We start from the raw sequence: 22,182 nt of genomic DNA, 5'->3' as shown, positions 1-22,182 counted from the left end.
CTTTGTTTTTGAGTGATAATGGGGTAAGAGAAAGATAAAGCTTATAAATGGCCAGAATTTAAAATGTCCTTTACATTTTTTTCCTAATATCATGGATTCCCTTTCTATAAGGAAGTCATCGCCTTTGTTAAAAATTTTTTTTTCTGCATATATGTCTGTCATGACTGTTAACCATTGTCTTAATCTATTTAATAATAACCACATAATCATCTCCTCAAAATAGTATAAACAATATTCTTTTAGAATTTGTGTGTTAAGATCTTTATTTGCTTCTGTATGGATAGTTTTTCTATTATGTGAATTTCCTTATTCACAGGAGGAGTATTACTGTGTAACTAATTTATTTCCTCTACACCACTGGTGTGCCTCTTGTTCTCGCTGGCCCTCTACAAATTTAGCAGAGTGCTCGAAAGCCTCTGAGTGCCAGTGATGGATTTCATCACTCAACTAGCTTTCCCTAAGGAGTCTTCAGTATACCACGTTTTTCTGCCAGGCCTTGGGAATACAGAGTTGCCCTCAAAAACTTAACCTCTCTTGATTATCATGTGAAAGCACTTATGGTAGCCATCTTTTCGTGGATGCTGTGCAAAGCAAGCCAAAATCCTTACTTCTTATTCTCTTGGAGTTTGCTCGACATTCAAAATACCCTTGTGTAGAATAAACTTTTTCTGGAAAATCAGCTGCTTCTGTAATTGAAGTAGAGGGCTCTGCCTGAGAGTCGAGCTTTGTACCCAAATGAGATAATCTGCCTCTATGAAAAATCTCAGGTACCTCTGGAGACAAATTTTCTTTTAAAATGGTGCCTTACACCTTTGTTTATTAAACCAGTTTTGCTCTTCTCTGCAAAAGAGGTCATGTCTTACAGTACAACAGGAGCTTATCTGTAGGAGCTCAGGCAGCCAGTCAAGGACCTGCACATCAGTCTTGATCTTTCCACCTAGGGCCCCATGGTATGGTCTAACCTATCTTAACTTGGTTTGGGACATAGACTCCAGCTTACTTCCAATACTCCCCCAAGGATTTTCTGTGAGTCCAAGCAGGAATAAGAGGAGCTAGTACCCTTGTCCTGGTGACTATCAACATCACTTTCATTTTCTACCCTGCTCTCATTGTCTGTATGCATAACTTCCCTGGAAATTACAAAGATCTAGGGAAATTAAAAATTAGTTCACTCTCTCATACAGAGTAAGCCAGGAATCTGTGCCCTATGGATGGAGAAGCCAATGCATGGATATTAAGTTAAACTATTTATAATCTTATTGTCTTACAAGTTTTCTCATTAATATATATTCTTATATAATGCAAAACTGAAAATATAGACGGAATGAATGCAAATATAGTTTAAAGCTAAATATATTTCACTCTAGTGGCCAAGCTAACCCAACATGCTTCTGCATATATGCCCAAGGCATCAGATCTTGCTCAGAAACTTTAGAGTGAAAATCTGCTTAGAGATAGGCAAAATGGAACTTTAATTTTAGATACGTACCTTGGCCTGTGGTTCAATCTGTGTCCTTTTTCATCTGAGCATAAGTTCAGAAATTGCTCTCCTATGTATGCCATCTCTTATTATATCCTGAGTCTAGATGTCAGACTGGAGAAAAATTTTAATACAATGTCCTACAGAGTCTGGACAAAAACAAAAGAAATGGTTGTGTTCTTTAAGAAGTTCTTTGTTTATAAGAAATTTGCCTTCTGCTCTGTCTAGACCATAATACACAGTGTAGAGTAGAATGCAAAGACTAATGCTTCTGATATAAGTTCAGAAAAATCCTCTGCCTAGAGAGGAATGTACAAAACTAAGGGGTTTCAGAATTAGAAGTTATAGTGGATTGGTACAGTCAAATGTTTATTTCTCACCTATTATGTGCTTCCACTAGTATGGGCTCTAGAGGTATGATAGTGAATAAGACACAAAAATTCTTGCCCTAGTGAAGCTTGTTTTCTAGTAGGGGTAGTCAGTCAATAAATAAAATAAATAAATAAGTTGTATAGTATATTTGGAAGGGTAAATGTCACAGGATAGAAAAAGTAGAGTATGAATGAGAATGTGCTATTTTGAATAAGGTATTCAGGGTAGGCCTTACTGAGAAGGTGAACATACCATGGGGCTATCTTCCAGGGGAGAGACCTCTTTTCTACCATCTTCTCACCTTTGGATCTCAAAATGACTTCCAAATTAATGAGGTGGAGCCAAGGGATGAAATTACAGCCATCCTTTTCACCCCTGGTCACTTAAAGGTAAATAAAGAAACTAAGTAGAAGGCCTTTGCAGTAATCCAGATGAGGGATGATGATGGCTTGGATTGGGGCTTTTTTTTAAGGTAGACCTGTGCTGGTTTCATTTCTGGTATGGAGGAGTGAGCTCCTAACAGCCTAGCCCTTCCACAACTATTAACAGTGGGTAAAATTCAAAAAAACAACCACATTAGGGTCCTGCAGAATGAACAAAACAAGCAAATTTTGGAGGGGAGTAAACCTTGGAGAAAGGGACTAACACAGGATGAGTTTCCTGTTTTTTGTGGGTTTGGTTGGAGCTGTAATCTCAGCATAGCATGGAGTAGCCAAAACTCCAATAGGAAGCCTGCCATATTTTTAGCCTGAGGTACCAAGAGACGGAGCTTGGGGCAAGCATGATCACTGATGGGAGTCCTGAAGAGAAGAGAGCAGGAGATAAAGAATCCCAAACTTTATATATCAACTCTTCCCATGTCACTGGCTGATCCCTCAGTCACACATATGCAAGGCATACTCAAAGCAGCTAGCAACTAAGACTAAGAGAAAACTGAGGTTTGACCTGCCATCAGTCACAGGAGAAACAGATTACAGGTTAAGTCTAACCAAGTTAATTCCTTATTAAAACAAAAATACTAACTGACCCTCTTCAGAAGAATATAAGAATATCGAGAGTCTTCACAACATAACTATGATGTCCAGGATACAACCCAAAATTATGGGACATAAGAGAACAAGGAAAACATGACCAGTCTTAGGGGAAAAGACAGTCAACAGAAGCCAATCCTGAGATAAATCAGATGTTGAAATTACCAGACAAGGATTTTAAAGCAGCTATTATAACATCTTCAGTAAATGAAAAGATAGTAAAAATTTCAACAGAAAAAACTTTTTAATACCAGATGGAAATTTTAGAATTGAAAAATAAAAATGTCACTGGAATAAAAATATCACTGGAAGAGACTAATTGAACCATGAGATGATAGCAGAGAGAACTGGTGAATTTGAAGACCAATATAAATCATCCAGTCTAAAGAAAAGAGAAAAATATTAAAGCAAAACAAAATAAACAACAAAGCATTAGGGTGACTATTTCAAAAGGCCCACATTGGAATTTCAGAAGAAAAGAAAAAGCATGGAACAGAGAGAACATTTGAAGAAATAATGGCAAATAACTTCCCAAATTTTGTGAAAGACGTAAATTTACAGATTTAAGAAGCCCATCAAAACCAAACAGGGTAAATATAACAAATTTTAAAAGCATCTAGTAAAAAATGACACGTTGTACACGGGAACAATTCATGTGATCATGGGCTTTTCATCAGAAACTATAGAGGCCATCTTTTAAATGTTGAAGGACAAACAAACACAAAATTATATATTCAGCAAAAAAGATCTTTCAAGGATGAAGAGAAAATAAAGACATTTTCAGATAAAGGAAAACAGAGAATTTGTCACCAGCAGAATTGCACTGCAAGACCTGTTAACAGAAGTTCTCCAGGCTAAAAGAAAGAATCGAAGGGAAACTCAGATATTCAGGAATGAATTAAGCATATTGTGGAAATGGTAAATATATTTTCCCCTTCATTTAAAAAAATGACTGTATAAAAAAAAGTAACATTTTCTTGAGTGTGTTCTAATGTATGTACATGTAGTGACTATGACAAGAATAGCAGAAAGGGTTGGGGAGTGGTTACTTAACCTCCACAGTTACAAAGTTTCTGCATTTTTTGTAAAATGGGAAGATATTAACTCTAAATTGCCTGTGAAAAGTTAAGGATGTGTAAAATAATGCAAAGAGGTACAGTTGAAAAGTCAGTAGATAAATGGAATTCTAAAATCTACCCAATAATGGAAGGTTCCTGAAACTGTTTTGGTTCTTTCTTCCTTCACATTCTAAAAGTACATGTTCATGGTGTCTTAGGGGCCAAATCCACATTAAGAAAGTATGATTTTAGGTATTATTCAAAACAGTAATGAGTTACCTTAGTGGCTAAATTTAATTAGTCTTTCTTAGAAAATTGCAAAACAGTAGAGGTGAAAATTATAAAGACAGTGGAAAAGAAAATATAACTTGTGGTAGGAGGAAAATCCTTTGTGAACAAAGTGGCAGTAAACTTCTGAACAAGTTTTCAACTTAAGTTGAAAACTAGAAAGTTGCCATAATATGCACACACTGATTCACTCCCTCAGTTCTTTAGTGTCAGCTGTGCAAGCAAAATGTTACAGAGCTTGCAGTGAACTGATAACCTTAATCAAATTAATTATTTGTTATAAACTCTCAAGAAACACTTTTAGCATTAAGTCTGTAGTTGCAGAAATTACTTTGTGTAGAATCTAGCTGAATTTATATTAAAGGCATTCTTTTCCCCATTTCTACTCCTTCTTCAAGGTCAAAGCCATAGTAGAGCGATTCACACAGGTTAGTCATTTCTATTCCTAGCATCCGCTTGGCTCCATGCCTCGGGATGGTAATTCCTACTAGGTACTGTCAGCACAAGACAATTCTCAAAGGATTCATTCCAGCCATTCTGGTCCAAAAGACCATTTAGCTGCTTTTTTCTTTTTAAATATGGCTACTGCAGATCACAATCTGCTAAAAACCAGCAGAGAGTATCTACCAGAGATATCAAGGGCCAGGTTGAGATATATCACCACTAAGGGCTTTGTTAAAGAAAAGAATTATTCAGACACTTAGTGGAGACAAGCAGACTTTGTTCAGGATTGTTGCAGTAGATACAAGGACCACTACAGTGGGGTCTTGCAGTAGAGGGGAGAGATTGGGCTCAGTTATGACTACAACAAGAGAAGGTAGGGATTTATAGACAGTGAGCCAGAGTAGAAGTCAAGGGATGGAAAATTACTAAAAAGAAACATCAGGGGTTGGGGGGATCCTGGCTACACTAGCCTAACAAGATTCTTCCTGAAGGCAAGCCAGTGTGATCAGATATCACCTGGGAGTAATGGGGAATGAGGAGCCTAATTGATACCGAGGGGGTAATATATTGAAGGTGGGGGATTCTGGCTAAACCAACTTAACACAGGATTCTTGCTACTATTAAACAAACTAAGAAGGACATGGAAGTCTAGAAGTGGAAACCTCATTGAAAAACTCAGAGGAACCTGACTAGAGTTTGGTCAAGGAGACAATCTCTTCCTACTCAAAATGTGCAGTCTTGGTGCGGCCAAAGAATGTCTGATCTAGCCCTGTTATGTTCCTGATCAAGAGAATCCCTGCTATCAGGAAAGCACAACTGGTAAATATGTAGACAAGACAGTTTCAGGTACTACAACAGCTAAGGAGACTGCTTTTTAAGAGGAAATTTCATAGCCCCAAGTGTTTTGTGAAGGCTTTTTGAGCCAGGTGATGAGCACAGCTTTGGGAAATAAGCTGTCAGGAAGCTTTTAAAGGTATGGGAGTGGAAGTCCTGTGATTCAGTGAATTGACAATAGGCTGTCGGCCCTTTTTCAGGAGAGGTGTGTAGACCTTTCTGTGCAAGGAGACTTTTACTCTTCAAACACATGCGGTGCCAGCCGGGGCCTGCTCTTTTCTGAGGCAACTGAATGTTCCCTTCTTTTTGCTTCTGTTACCAACTCTGATACCAACACAGACTTAATTTCTTTCATGATCTTAAATCTCAAATTTACAGAATACAGCTAAAGAGATTCCAAAGTAGTGGATGAAGGAAAATATGAAAAGATGAAAGAAAATACAGGATTGAAGTTTGTTATATTTCTTGTGTTTCTTTCAAAGAGCTTTATTGTTGTTAAAATATATTTAGCTGGGTGAGATTTAACTAATTTGTGTTCCTCTGGAAACCAGATGCTTAAAGAAACAGCTCAAATATAAGTCCTGTGGCTAGTGTCGTTAGAGTCACAATCTTGGAGGATCTCTGAGGCAAGATTCGCTGAGACACAACTTGTGGTGATTGGAAGTGTTTCTGTGAGAACCAGAGGCATTTCTTCATGAACTAGGGATTATTTTCTCTGCCTTCACAAAGCAGTGTAAAACATCTGCCTACATTTAAATCTGAAGTTATTAGAGATCATCTCAGGGCAAAAAGATTTTTTATTGACATGTAGTTGCCGTACAATATTATATGTTACAGATGTATAATATAGTGATCACAGTTTTTAAAGGTTATACTCCATTTATAGTTATTGTAAAATATCGGCTATAGTCCCCATGTTGTATGATATATCCTTGTAGTTTATTTTATACCTAGTAGTTTGTACCTCTTAATTCCCTATCCCTATATGCTCCTCTTGCCTTCCCTCTCCCCACTGGTAACCACTAGTTTGTTCTCTGTATCTGTGAGTCTGCTTCTTTTCTGTTATAGTCAGTAGTTTGTTGTATTTTTTAAATTTCACATTTAAGTGATATCATATAGTATTTGTCTTTGACTTATTTCACTTAGTTTTTCACTTAGTGTAATGCCCTCCAAGTCCATCTATGTTGTTGCAAATGGCAAAATGTCATTCTTTTTATGGCTGAGTAGTATTCCGTTGTGTGTGTGTATATATATTATACACACCACATCTTCTTTATCCATTCATCTGTTGATGGACACTTAGGTTGCTTCCATATCTTGACATTTGTAAATAAGACTCCTTTGAACATTAGGCTGCATATCTCTTTTACAGTTAGTGTTTTTGTTTGTTTGATAGATACCCAAGAGTGGAATCACTGGGACATATGGCAGTTCTATTTTTAGTTTTTTGAGAAACCTCTGTATTGTTTTCCACAGTGGTTGCACCAATTTACATTCTCACCAACAGTGTATGAGGGTTCCTTTCTCCCACATCCTCACAAACGTGTGTTATTTGTGTTCTTTTTCTTGATAGCCGTTCTGACAGGTGTGAGGTAATATGTCATTGTGGTTTTGATATGCATTTCCCTGATGATTAATGATGTTGAGCGTCTTTTCATGGGTCTTTTATGCCATCTGCTTTTCCTCTTTGGAAAAATGTCTATTCAGTTCCTCTGCCCAGTTTTTAATCGGGTTGTTTATTTTTTGCTGTTGAGTTGTATGAGCTGTTTTTGTACATTGGATATTAACCCTTTATCAGTCATATTATTTAAAAATATTTTCTCCCACTCAGTAGATCATCTTTTCATTTTGTTGATGGTTTCCTTTGCTGTGCAAAAGCTTTTAAGTTAATTAGATCCCATTTGTTTATTTTTGTTTCAATTTCCTTTGCTTTCGGAGACTGATCCAAAAAAATATTGCTTCAGCTTATGTCAGAGGGTTTTCTGCCTATGTTTTCCTCTAGTAGTTTTATAGTATCCAGTCTTACATTTAGGTCCATCTTGAGTTTATTTTTTTATATGGTATTAGAGAATGTTCTTTTCTAAAATTTTTTTTTATTGAAGTATGGTCAGTTTACAGTGTTGTTAATTTCTGGTATACAGCATTTATTTATATAAATTTATACATATATATATATATTCCTCTTCCTACTCTTTTTCACTATAGGCCATTACATGTATTGAATATAGTTCCCTGTGCTATACAGTAGGACCTTGTTGTTTATCTATTTTATATGTAGTAGTTAGTATCTACAAATCCTGAATTCCCAATTTATCCCTCCCCACCTGCTGCCTCCACACTCTGCTCTTAACCAGAGTGTGGTCAGCCATGACCAGTCTGTGGTTTTATCCTCCTGTCCATGAGGATAGCTCAATCTAGCCATGCTCTATCCCTAATATCAGCCCTGCTTAAAATTCTCCTGCCTCAGCCTTGTAAGTCAGGACGCATCAGGATTCCTGGACTTAACTTCTGAGGTCTCTCCTTGCCCTTGTCCTCAACTCTCTGAACTCACACTCCTGCTGGAGCCTACCTGCCTTACCCTGATTAGTGCTGCCAGATAAGCTGGGCTGCTTAACCCCTCTGTACTTCCATTTCGTCAGCTATAAAATAGTAGTGTCTGCTTCATCATTGTGTTAATACATGCAGGGTCCCTAGATTAGGCCTTGGCAGATAGAAAATTTCAGTAAGTATTCACAATTATCATTGTTATTACACATGTCAGAACTTTGCTCTTGAGTCCAAGCGTCAGTGGTTTTGTATGCTTTAGCTGGGCTTCTGAAAGACAGAAAGGGCAAATATAGGTCTATTGCCACTGCAAAGATTCTTTCTACCACAGAGGCCCCGCTTTTGCTGGGCACCTGGCAGACAGCCTCCCCTGAGACCTCAAGTGACCGAATCTCTGTTAGCTTTGCCTGGGAGGCAAGATAGCAGAGAGATTCCATCAAGCTAAGATGTCATCAGAGCCCTGTGGCAGCAGCAGGCACATTCAGAATGTTCATTTATTGCTATGGAGCCCATGAGAGCCTTTAAAGCAGGAAAAAGCTTTGTGTATATATATTGGAGTCTTCTTTGGGGAAAACTGCCCCTTTATTATTTTCTCATTTTGCCCTCAGCTACCTTGGTATTTTAATTGTGTTGTTTTTATAAAGTTATTAAAAGACAACAAGATTTTATTAGGTAAAATTTATTTTTATTTAGTAAGTCTCTTTAAGCTGTAAATTCTGTACTTGAGTCTTTGAGGGTTGCAGAGATGTAGGACATACAATCTCTGCTGCTTTACAGACAAGGACACTGGACTTAAAAGATGTGTTGGAGACCCCCAGGACAACCTCTTGTCCTTCACTAGAAGAACTTGTGGGACTCAGCATATAGTCTTACTCATAGCTGAGGTTTTTTACAATGACCCAGTAAGGATACACAGGTGGGTTGTAAGGAAGGTCTGAAGGGATCCTTGTGCAGGCTTCCGTATACCCTCTCCTTCACATGAGGGGTCACACATAGCACATTCTTCCAGCAGTGAAAATGCAGTAACGTGTGCAGTGTTTCTGGCTAAGAAGCCCATTAGAGACCCAGCAACCAGCATTCGTTGGGGCCTGTCACGTAGGCACCCCCTACCCCCTGCTTAGCATATACAAAATTCCCAGAAGGGAAGGAAGTGTTCAGCATAAACCATATTGTTCACGTAAACAGTCTAGGCATGGTGAGCCACCCTTAACTGTTGGAAACACTCCAAGAGCCAAATTCCCAGATGCCAGGCAAAAGCCAGCCTTGCAGGCAGGTTTTTCTAGGGATAGCAGTCTCAGTCCTGCTATATTAACTCTTCTCTGCACAGAGAAGTTGTCACATACGTACACAACTAGCTCTAATGCTACCCTGGTAGAGTCACTGCCATTATTGGTTAGATGTTAGAGAAAGAATAGGTCCCTCCTGACTGATGGTTCACAGAAACCTTTGTGATACCAAATGCTTGAGCAGTACCTTCAAAGGATAGGCAGGGTTTGAGCAGCAGAGAGAAGCAGGGAGACAGGATGCAGTGAACAAATAAGTACTTTTAGGGAAAGGCTATCAGGTATGTTGATGGCAGTAGGGGAACCTGGAAAGTCAGGGAGAGGACAGATGCTACAAAGCATGGACTACCAGGAGGAGGCTTTATCTGCAGAGATGGAGCATCTCTGAAAGTTTCTCTTTTTATGAGAAGAGTCGTATTGTTTAAGCCATATCTGCAGAAAATATGTCTAGCAGTAATTGATAGACTGACCTGGAGGTTGGAGTGCCTAGAGATAGAAGGCTACAGAAGATACTTGGATGTATTCCCGAAAGGCTTGGGCCTCAGAAGATGTTCATTTATTTATGGCCCACCTAAATCTATAGGAAATGTAAAATAAATGGAGAGGGCAAAAATGGAGTCTCCAAACACAGACTATGTCTGTGTCGTAAGATTACCCTTTAGTACCCTGGCTGGCAGGTCAGAGATGATTAGGCCTGTTTTAACACGTGCAGTGAATTTGTGCTAACTGCTGTAACGTTCTGAATGCAGAAAAGAGGTTGCATTTACTTAAAAATAATGTGTAACCTATACTTACTAGAGTACTCAGAAACTGCCAAGTTCCCATCCCAAGTCTGCACAAATATCTGGCTGTTTTGTCCCAGCCCCAGGCACAGATAGAGCACATTTTTCATGAAGCTGAAAATTACTCTATGTACACATCTGGGTTTCAAGTCTGCCCCACTCTCAACAAAAAGTTCAGAAGGGGCCAAAGGGCAGACTACATGGAACCTGTTCACTGGCAGTTTTTTATATCCTATCTGACCTTCCTAGATTCTTGTCCCAGATCCCTGGCCATTGACATCTCAGACTGCCTCACTTGGGACCTGTATTCCTGGCTCACAAAATTTTAGTTCACCCCATATGTGTAGATGTCTTCATCTATACTTTGACTGCTAGGTTCTCAGATGTCTCCTTGCCTCTCACATGCCCATTTCTAAGCCTTAGAGATCAGGAACTCCTGCCCTGGAGAGTGCCATTTCTTGCCCTGGCCCTCTGAACACCTTTCCTTCACCCCCAATACCCCATCTGTGTATCCTGACCCTAGTGTTGCCAGCACTGTAATTTTGTGCTTTGGAGCAATGCTGCTATGCAGTAGTACAGAGCCATTTGTCTCGGTGACCACCCCTCCCCTATAGAGCTATAGTGTCCAATAGAACTTTTTAGGATAATATAAATGTTCTGTTTATGGTAGAACATTATGGTATGCGTGGTAGCCACTAGATACATTTGCTGTTTAGCACTTGATACATGGCTAGCATGACTGAGAACTGAGTTGCTAATTTTATTAATTTTAATTAAACTTAAATATTCACAATTACATGTGGCTAGTGCCTGTCACATTGTGTGGCATGGCATGGAACCTGGTGGACTGAGTGATCTGGTGAACTGGTTGTGGAGGGCCATGGCAGAAAGGGTAGACTTGGTCCATGTGCACAGGATACCAAGAGGAGGGAAAGACATGAAGCCAAAGAGGAAAATTAAGGAAAAAGTCCTTTGTGGTCTCAAGTGCTTCCATTTGTGCACAATTTCTACATATATAATGCTTAGAGTTATGTACTATTTTTAAATTGGTTTACTTTTTTATCAATATTAAATCTCATTTTCACTATTTAAATATATATCACAAAAGACAATTATGTACAGGATTAGTGCAGACTTTGGAGCATTGAGACTTAAAGTCTTATCTCTATACATTACTAGCTATGTTACTGTAAGATTGTTTTTAAAATAATATAACCAATTTTCCATATTAAAGGAAAGTAAAAAAGAATTTGACATAGTGCAGTAGACATGGTTTCTATATCTTAAACTTAAAAAAAAATTAGAGTTCCTAAATACTTCTTTCAAAGTTTTAGTACTTAGGAAATCTTTATTTGCTGCTGTTCCCTGAGATTATTCCTGAGCTTCTCAGTTTTATACTTTAAAAGCCTAGAAAATATCTAGTGAAATATCTGACAGATTTAAATATTTATCTGGTTTTCAGGTTGGCTGAGGTTTCTAGCTTCTATTCAGGAAACAGTCAAGATTTTCCTGTTTCTTCTGAGTATGTTTATTTTGGTTTCTATAAACTCTGCCTTTCCCATCAGGACTCCCTCATGACATATAATATCATATTAAACAGCAAGACTTTGCCTCACCGAGGCACTGAAACAATAGCAGAATTAGTGACAAGAACAAGTTAATAAGTGTAAATAACATGTATTCTGGTATCCTTAATCAGAAGAATTACATAATTACAACAGGCCAAATTTGTAGAAATGTGTGTGTGTGTTTTATATGGCAGACCAGGAACAGCCTTAAACAAATACCATGATTTTTCTTTCATCTATGAATATGTATTCCTCTTTCCCTGTATCATGCCAGAGAGAAAACATGTGTAGTGAGTAAAGGAATGAAATTAAAAAGAACAATGTTCACATTTTGAACAAAGAGCCAAAGAAATGGAAATCACAGAACAAAAGAGTATCAGTAAGTATAAGTGTAGGTAATGAGGGAACGGGGAGCGAGATCAGGAAGATAACTCTTTTCATGGAAAACTTGGAGTATTCCTCCCAGGTTCCTATTTATCACATAAATTACTGTATGAAGGTGCTGATAAACTCTGAAATGTAGTACACACATTGGTAATTGCCATTTGTCCTGTTCAAAACCTTGGTGTGTGTTTGTGTCATTTTCATTGTGTTATATAGAAATTCCAAAGCCTGACTTTGAAGGCTGTGAAAAGTCTCAGAAATTAAATTCCTGGAGAGAATGCTGTTTGCTCTTTCAAATTTACTTGCAGTCAGATCCTGCTAGCGAAAGAATGAATTTTTGAGGTTATCTTCTTCCAGTTATTAGAATATTCATTAGGAAATGCCTTGATTGGAATATCTGGGGTATAATCTTTCATAAAAGACATTTATTTCTGTATTATTATCACCAAGACAGTATTTTTACATGAGGCCTTAGGGAGCAAGCACACTTTAGCATTTGTTTAAATCTTTCCAGTTTGCATAGTAAATAAATTGGAAAACATTGTAATAAATAAATAGGGAAACATTAGACCATGTTATCAGTGATTTTCTTTTAAAAGCTTTATTTTTCTGACAGTGCTTGGTCTTACATTTAAGTGCAATCGGATAAATTAAGAGGTAGCATTCTGTACACTTGATGAAAGAATTCTTGGATAAATTGTTTCTTTCAAACTTCATTCATTTATTGATTTGTCAGCATTTCTTTCAGGATTATGTACTCAGTCTGGGTTACTCTTGGGAAGTTGCAAAGAACCTGTTTACAAAGGGTACATTTGTCTATACCAGACAAAAGAGGTGTTCCCGAGTAGAGAGAAATGGCTGCTGTTCTAACATTGCTTGACATCAAGGGCTAGCATTACTTTTCTGTAATACTTCAGACTGCTTGCCCTTCAGCTGAGAAGTGTAAAAGTGTGGCACTTCTTTAGTCCGTCATTAGCAAAGTATATAGCAGGGTCATTCCCCACCCCACCCCCAGCTTCCCCACACAGAGGTACACCTTCCTCAGAAGCATTAAGACTTGAATGTTAGAGATGGCAAAGATAAACTGACTCAGTGTTGTGCTGTCCTGTCAGTAGAGCCTCACCCTCACTTCACCCCCATTTATTCATTAACATGATTTTTATCGTTAGAATCGGGAGCCTTATCCTGGGTGAGAGCATAAATCATTAGAGTAAAAACATCTGTTTGCAACTCCCCATGTAACTGATCGTTAAGTTACCATTTAGTTCATTTTCATGAGAAGTGCCTGATTTCTAAAGACCCTACAGGGGCTGTATAATTACAGAAACGCTATTAAAACTTTGAGAATATGTGATAACAGATTTACTCATGTGTCTCTTTTGCTTTAGAGAAAAGGAAAATAATCTGTTTTCTGGGATTTTTTGTCATTCAAGAGTCTCTGCTTATTCCATATTAGGCAAGGTATTGCCCTTCTGATCTCTCAGTCTTCTGGGTGGGAATGCCATGAACTTCAAAGAGACTAGGTGCCGTCAGCAGAGCTGGAATGGGGCTTGTCATAGAGTTTCTAATCAGAAGGATCAGGGTGCCCCATGTGTGTGATAGGAATCCTGGGAATAGCTCCGTTTCCTTCACCCAGCACCTCTGGGAGCCTGTGCAACTCAGATGCTCACTGTGCATCTCTCGGGCAGGATGTGGTTTGCAGCATTTCCCGGATATAGTTGCCCAGGGATCCCCTCCCCACTTCCACCGCAAACTTTTTTTTTCAATGCTCATTTCATAAGATGAAATACAGACAAAGCATGGGCTTTGAAGTCAAACGGCTTCAGATTTGAATTCTAGCCTTACCACTCTCTACTTTTTTATCTCAAGTCAGAAAAGTTTGACTCTCAGTTTCTTCAGAGGTGAAATACCTGTTAAGCAGATTAAATGCAATTAGGCAAGAAAAGAAACACTTTATACAACGCCTGGTACACAAAAAACACTCATTAAGTGGCTGGTGCTGCTGCTGCTGTACCAGGACTGTCTCCCAACCACATCTTTTCCCTGAGCTTCAGACTTGGGCTTTTAGCTGCCTGTTTTTTGTTCACCTACACATCCCAGAGAGATCTCGTATTCAGCATGCACATCTGAACTTTGTATCTTCCTCCTTGTATCTTCTCTCATTGACACTGCCACATTCGGTTAACTGCTAAACCTGCTCAGCTCTATCCCCTGAATATATCTCACATCCATTCACCTGTGTTGAGTCCCAGAATTGCATCATAGCTTTCCGGAACTACTTATTTTGTCTCTGGAGCGTTTTGTACTTTATCAATCTGCTTTCCACACTGCTGCCCAAGTGATCTTTCTAAAAAACTATGAGATCAACATGGCTTCTCATATTTGAACCCTCAAGCCTCTGTAAGGCACATAATGGGGTTTTCCAAACTTGCTGATCATAACAACCAATGGAGACCTTTTTAAAAATACAGATTCTTGGACTCCCTCCAGGAGTTCTTTCCTCTAGAGATTCTGATCCAGAAGACCTGGGATGAGGCACAGGAATCTGCACTTTTAATAAGCTGGCAGGTACTCCTGGTGATAGCCAAGCTTGGTGAACCCTCACATGTAATTAATACCATGGGTTTGCCCACTCTGTGTTGCATGACAATTTTGACCATGCCCTGGCTCTCCAGTGCCCTCTTAACTCATGACCTAAGCTTCCCCATTAACATGCTGCCTCATACTTAAGAGGGTCTGCACTTGGCACACTCTTCTCTTGGTATCCCCTTCTCTTCATCTCTAACTACCCTTTACCAAATGCCAGAAGCCTAGCAATATTGCAAGAATTTGGCCCAGTATCTCATTTAGGCAGCCTATCCTCATCCCGATGAAGCTTGTCAGCCTCTTTCTGTGCAATTAATTATAGCATTTGCATGTTGTGTTGCAGTTTTGGGTTTATGTATGTCTATCCCACTAGACTCAGAATCTTGAGGAGAGGGACCATTTCATTTCTATATTCCCAGCATCTAGCTCAGTTTCTGGAACATGGTAGGAGTTCATGAATGCTTGTTGAAAGAATAAAAAGGAGGGAGGAAAGCTGAGAAGAACTCTTAAACTGTACTAGGAGTCATAAAAATGTTCTTTGGAGCCTTGAAGTGTCTCACAGACAGGTAATGGTGAGGAGAGAGGCCTGAGTATGGAGGGTTCCTGCTCTTGTCCTTCCTCCCTGCGTCTAATTCAACCGAAGTATCTCTGTCTTTAAATTTTTCATATGTTGGTGAATAGTGTACGGTTTTGTTGAAAAGAAGGGAAAAGTTGATTCTAAAAATAAATTTGAAAGCCACAGCACTGATTTACCTTTATGAAACCCATTTATTCCTTTCTGCTCTCTGTGATTTAGAATGAAATGGGAAAACCTGAAGAACTTGAGAAATAAAGCCAAGGATCTAAATTGGAAAATGCGTCTGTGAGGAAATATTATAGATTTCCTAATCTTTTGGGTTTTACAGTGTAGTATGGCCTTGGGGCTACTTGCTGCTTTCAAGCACCTGGGAGGTTATCATGAGAGAGATGCTAAGTAGTTAGCATCCATCTCCATAGAGGACCAAATGAGAAGCATGAAGATTAAATTGAAAGAGTGGGGAGAATTCCTCTGAATTTATTTGAGAAGCGTGCTTATATTTCCAAAGCAGAGTCTTCAGGAAATAGCCTCCTTGAGGATTAGAAACTTTATCTCTGCCTCAGCACCTGGCACAGACTAGCGCCTCATTGTTGGTCACCAAACATTTGCTGTAGGGATGCATGAATTCCCATCAATGGAGAAGTGTATGAAATGCAGTGCCACCCAGGAATTAGAACTCTCATTAAAGCGAGTGATCTTAAAATTAAGACACTATTAGACTTGTCACAGATTCAAATTACGGTTTTCATTTGTAAGAACTTGCTCAATAATATGAAATTAATATAGCCTCATATACTGTTCATGCATAGCTCATCATAAAGACAAGTAAATATAGAGCAGTTCTCTCATAACATTGCTTATTGAAGAGTAAGAATTTAACCATCTCTTTTTTCTCTTGAAAGAATGGGTTTTCTTATCCAGATAAGAGAAAAACTGACCTGTTGTTCTCATATAGAAATGTGGATATTTGTAAGATCTCTGTAAATAAATTTTACTCTTTTGGCCATAGTTACTTTCACACTTTTGGGAAATAGGAGGAGATACTGTAGCTCTAGTTGGCAAATAGATTTAGTTAGCATTTATCAAACTATATTTGTGCTGACTCCATCTCCTTACACAAAGGCAGGTTGTGGGGTCGGAAGTCACCTATCCCGTTAAACTTAAACACAGTATTTTAAGCCTCTGAGAAGTCCTGAGGGTAGAAACCTGGCTAACTGTGTTTAATGTAGTATTTCCCAGCAGTGTTGATCACTTCTTTGCAGAACAGCTGTTGCCAAATCAGGAGCCATTGGTTAGATATTTGCCTTTAAATAGTTTGAATGTTAACAGAAAACAGCATTTATTTATCATACCCATTTATAAAGCTAGCAAAACAGGAAGTAATTTGATGTATACCTACAGCCCTTTGAAATGGAAAAGCAGTTATTTTGAGTTTCACAAATTGTAAAGAAGGCCAGATGAAACCAGATGCAGGAAAGGCTCTAGGAAATGTGAAGCTCAGGTGGGCACTGGAAGAACTGCCCAAGAAGAGACAGAAAACATGGATTTTAGTGAGCATCTGGGAGACTCTGACTGCCACAGCATGCTTGATCTCTTGCTCTTTCTCGCTCTGTGCTGACCATCTTATTTGCCCGTATTGGCCCATCCATGTTTCTGCACAGTGCGATGGTGATGCTACCCATCCAGTTTATGGTGACTTTTGTCAGCAAGCTTCCATATACCACACAGCAATTCTTAAGGGAATTTCCACTTTATTTCATTCAACATTTATTGAGCACCTGTCTTAGGTTAGCCTCTTGAAAGTACATGAGATATAGCACTAAGCAAAGGTCCTTGTTATTAAAGAGCTTATTCTCTCATGTAAGAGAAAGATAATAGGTAAAGAAAGAAAATAATTAGTGTGTGCTAAGTACTGTAAAGGAGAGAGAGGATAATGGGGGAGGGGTATTGCTCTTGCTAACATCATCAGAGTTGGCTTCTCTGGGAAACTTGACGTTTGAACTGAGCCACTTGGGCTGAAAGAGTAGCATTCTAGGCAGGAGTAATAGTATGTACAAAGGTCCTAAGGCAAGAGTGAGCTTGACTTGTTCAGGAAACTTACATCTAGGAGACCAGTGTGTGTGTGGAGAGTAATAAGAAAGGCTCTTGTGAGATGGGGCTATAAACATATGCCAAATGTTCCACATAAGGCCTTGCACATCTTAGAGATCTGATTTTTATTTTATCTGAGAGCAAGAGTAAGCCAAGAAAAGGTTTATTGTTGTTGCTTTTGTTTGTTTGTTGCAACAGCTTTAGGAGATAGATTTCACACACTGTAGAATTCATTCATTTAGTGGATACAGTTCAGTGACTTTGTATATTGAAGTTGTGCAAACTTTACCACAGTCAATTTTAGAACATTTTCATCACTCCCAAGAGAAATTCCATACCCTTTAAAAGTTACCCTGTTTCCTCCCAAACCCCTAGCTCTAGGATACCACTAATCTGTTTTCTGTTCCTATAGATTTGCCTGTTTTGGACAGTTCCTAGAAATGAGATCATACACTATGTGGTCTTTTGTGACTGGCTTTTATCACTCAGCATGATGTTTATGAGGTTCATCTACCTTGTAGCAAGTATCAATACGTCATTCCTTTTTTGACTAAATAATATTCCATTGTATGAATATACTTACCATGTTTTATTTGTCTATTCATTTGTTGATGGATATTTTGATTATTTTTACCTTTTGGCTATTATGAATAGTAGTGCTATGAATGTGCATGTACAAGTGTTTGGGTGGCCATATATTTCCATTTCTCTTTGATATATACTTAGGAGTGGAATTGCTGGATCATATATTAAACTATGCTTAATCTTTTGAGGAATTACCAGATGGTTTTCCAAAGTGGCTGCACCATTTTATATTCCACCAGCAATGTGTGATGGTTCCAATTTCTCTACCTCCTTGCCAACACTTGTTATTATCTGTCTTTTTGATTAAAGTCATTCTAGTAGAAGTGAAGCAGTACCTTCATTGTGGTTTTGATTTGCATTTCTCTAATGGTTAACAATGTTGAACAACTTTTCATATCCTTATTGGCCATTTGTTTATCATCTTTGTAGAAATGTCTATTGAAATCCTTTTATTATTGATTTGTAAGAATTCTTTATAAATTCTATATACAAGTCCCTTATCAGGTATATTATTTGAAAATATTTTCTTCCATTCTGTGGATTGCCTTTCCCTTTCTTGATGGTATACATTGAAACACAACAGTTTCTGATTTTGATTTAGTCCAGCTTATCTATTTTTTCTTTCATTGCTTTTGCTTTCAGTATCCTAGTCCTGCCTAAGAAACTATTGCTTAATCCCAGGTCATGAAGATGCATGCTTGTGTTTTCTTTTAAGAGTTGTATAGTTTTCACTCATACATTTACATCTGTAATCCATTTTTAGTTAATTTTTATATATAGTGTGAAATAGAGATTCAGCTTCATTCTTTTGCATGTGAATTTCCAGTTGTCCCATCATCATTTGTTAAAAATACTATTCTTTCCTCCATGAATTGTGTTGATACCCTTGTATAAAAAAAAATCACTTTAACCATATGAAAAGAGATTTTAAGATGGGAAGTGTTATAATTTGATTCACATTTTAAAAGGATAGGTCTTTTGAAGAATGAATTACAGAGAGGCAAAAAGGGAAGTAGAGAGATCAATTGGGAATATGTTATAGTAATCCCAGCTACAGTCCAGTGGTAGCCTAATCTAGTGGTACTAAAGGAGACAGAGAGATTTATAAAGTTTCAAGATTATTCTTTGGAGAAGGAATTGACTCAACTGAATGTCCTTTTTTCCACTCTCCTCTTGTCCACATGACAACCATAACTTCTACTTTTCCTTACTACATTTTCTTTCAGATGGTCTTGAGAATTTTTCCTGATGTTTTTGGTTGTCTTTTTTTCTTTTTTTTTTTTAACTTTACCTTTATGTTCTTAGTTCTTGTTTCTCTGATAAGCCTCAACTTCAGATTACTAAAACTACAGGCTTATTTGTATCTATACATACTGTTTCCTCCTTTACTCTCCTGTGTATTCTTGCAGTTCTCTGAGGAGGTAGGAACCTCTTTGGCTTTACCAATTATTTTTTCTCTCTCTGTCTCCAGTATCTCCCCTTCTGCTAGCATTTTTCCGTTGGACTGTAAATGTTCTTAGGTGTAGCCCATCTTTTTTTGAAGTCAAGTTTATTGAATTGTGATTTACATATATATAATAGAATTCACCCGTTTAATGCAGAGTTTAGTGAGTTTTCATAAATCTGTAGTTGGAAAACCACCACCATAGTCAAGAAATGGGCATTTACTACCCCAAGAATTTCCTTTAGGCACCTTAACAATCAGTTCTTGTTCTCCTTCCTCAGTCCTGGCAACTCCTGACCTGATTTCTAGCCCTACGGTGTTACTTTGTATAGAATTTAATGTGAATGGAAACATATAGTAAGTATATGGTCTTCTGTGATTGATTTCTTTCCCTTAGCATAATGCTTTGGAGATTCATGCATATTATTATAAATCTTTGTAGCTTGCTCTTTTTATTGTGAAGTAATATTCCGTTGTATGGATATACCGTTGTGTGGATTATCTGTTCATCTCTGATGAACATTTGGATTCTTTACTGTTTCTGGCTGTTATGAATAAAGCTGCTATAAACATTCACGTACAAGTCTTTGTGTGGACACATGTTTTCATTTCTCCTGAGTAAATAGCTAGGAAGAGAATTATTGGGTCATACAGTAAGTGTATGCTTAACTTTATATAAACTGTCAGGCTGTTTTGCAGAGTACCACTTTGCATTCTCCTCAACAGTTTATGAGAGTTCTAATTGCTCTGCATTCTTGCCAATCCTTGGTAGATTCAATTTTTAATTTTAGCCATTCCAGTAGGTGTGTAGTGATATCTCACTGTGCATTTTAATTTACATTTCTCTAGTTACTAATGATGTTTTCTTGAGCTTACTTGCCATCCCTTATAGTCTTTGGAAAAGATCTGTTCAGATTTTTTTGTCCATTTTTTGAGTTGTTACTTATTATTAAGTTCTGAGTTTTTTATATGTTTCCGATACAGTCCCTTCTTAGGTGAGTTTTTGTAAATACTTTCTTCCAGTCTGTAGCTTGTCTTTTCATTTTCTTAGCAGTGTCTTTCAAAGAGAAGATGGTTTTCATTTTGATAAAGTCCAGTTTGTTATTTTGTTGTGATTCACGGTATTTGCTTAATAATCCAAGATCACAAAGATTTTTCTACTGTGTGCTAAATATGGAAATACAAAAGTGAATAAGATACACAGAGGTACTTGTCTCATTTTTCTTGTATGTATTCTTACAGTTTTATACTTTTAGCTTTTATGTTTAGGTCTATGATCAATTCAAGTTAATTTCTTATAGGCAAGGATCAAGATTCATTTTTTTTTTACATGGATTGTTCAGCACCATTTGTTGAGACTACTGTGCTCCCTTACTGAATTTTGATACTTTTATTGAAAATTAATTGAATATGTACATGAGGGTTATCCATCTTTATAAACAGAGACTTCCCTCAACTCAACCTGCCCATTTAACTAAAAGTTCATCACTTTCCCCTCTTCACCTCTTCAAAGAGTCTTCAAAGACTATTTCTGCTTCCTTATTTCTTACTCTACACACTGACCTCTTTCTCTGTCATTCTGCTAAAATGGTTTTTGCCAGGATCACCAATGATCTCTGTCCTAACATCCGGTGGACACTGTTTTGTTGTTGTTTCCGGTGATTCCCAATGACCTTGGGCCTCACTGATTCCTCCTTCCTCTTTCAGATACTTTTTTCCCTTAACTAGTATAGCATCTCACCATCCTGTTTGTTTTGTTTGTTTGTTTGTTTGTTTTTCTGGCCTTTCTGTTTGTCCCTACATGTCTACTTTGCTAATTCTTTTAACTATTTCTTAAATATCAGTATCCCCCAGGATTCTAACCAAAGCCCTTTTTTCTTCTCATTCTGTGCATATTTCCTGCTGATTCTCATCTAATCCCCTAGCTGAAGAATCTCAAATTTATATCTGACCCAGATCGTTCCTGAGCTTCATTTCTGCACATTTAACTGCCTACCAGGGCCATGAGCTCTAGGAAGTAAAGTGCCTTGTATATATTGTTTTCACATTTCTGTTCCCATGTTTAGCACAGAGAATTTAATAACTTTGTTGAGTAAATGAGTACATGAACAAACTAAGCAACCTGTGCAGTTGATATTATAACACATCTTATAATTCTAATGTAATATTTAGTGTTGGCCCTTTTACTGATACCTCATATGTGTAAATAGTACATGACTCTGGGCACAGAAGTAAATTACTTTTAGAATCACATACTTCATCTGTGGCATGGCTCAATTTTCCTGTTATAGTTGGTAGAGATCCTTGGGATAAAGAGATGGGAATAAGATCCTGGGGAGGGACAGGAAGGAGATAAGAGAGCAAGGAGACATTTCTTCAGATGTTGGAAAAGCACTATTTCTAAAGCATTTCAGTCCAATAATTTCCTTTAGGAATTAACCTGCATTGTTTCGGAAATAAAATATTTTAATGGCCCTATTAAATTCTGATTACAGCTTTAGTTATAGTACATTATTTCTTTTTGACTTTTCACCCAATTTTTGTAAGCCCCTGCAACATTTTTTTCTTAGCCCTAAAATGATTCTCAAAAGTTATATAGGAAAATGTAAACTGGATAATGTAAGCTCTTTTGGACCTAGTATGATTGATATTTTTATGATGATCTATTTGTTCACATCAAAGAATGTATGTGCTTCTTATGGGCTTACTATCATACCCAAAGCTTTGAGGGTACTTTGGGAAAATAAAAGATGCAGTCCTCATTGGTGCCCTCAGGGAACACACACTTTTAGGGAGATAAGAGCCACAACTGGCAGATAAACTACAGCACC

General features: G+C 37.8%; 1 protein-coding gene and 1 long non-coding RNA gene across 10 annotated transcripts in view; both read left to right on the top strand.

Moving 5' to 3' along the window:
• Nucleotides 1-22,182, top strand: part of DOCK3 (dedicator of cytokinesis 3) — a 299,241-nt gene that overhangs the window by 155,948 nt on the left and 121,111 nt on the right. The window lies entirely within an intron of this gene.
• On the top strand, nucleotides 4,153-20,674 carry LOC116657142. Its single transcript, XR_004312161.1, has 3 exons — nucleotides 4,153-4,311; nucleotides 20,313-20,322; nucleotides 20,665-20,674. It is a non-coding gene; the product is annotated as an uncharacterized LOC116657142 (long non-coding RNA).

This window comes from Camelus ferus, chromosome 17, assembly GCF_009834535.1.
Source record: "Camelus ferus isolate YT-003-E chromosome 17, BCGSAC_Cfer_1.0, whole genome shotgun sequence".
NCBI classification, from domain to species: Eukaryota; Metazoa; Chordata; class Mammalia; order Artiodactyla; family Camelidae; genus Camelus; species Camelus ferus.
This window is presented reverse-complemented; position numbering and strand designations above follow the sequence as displayed.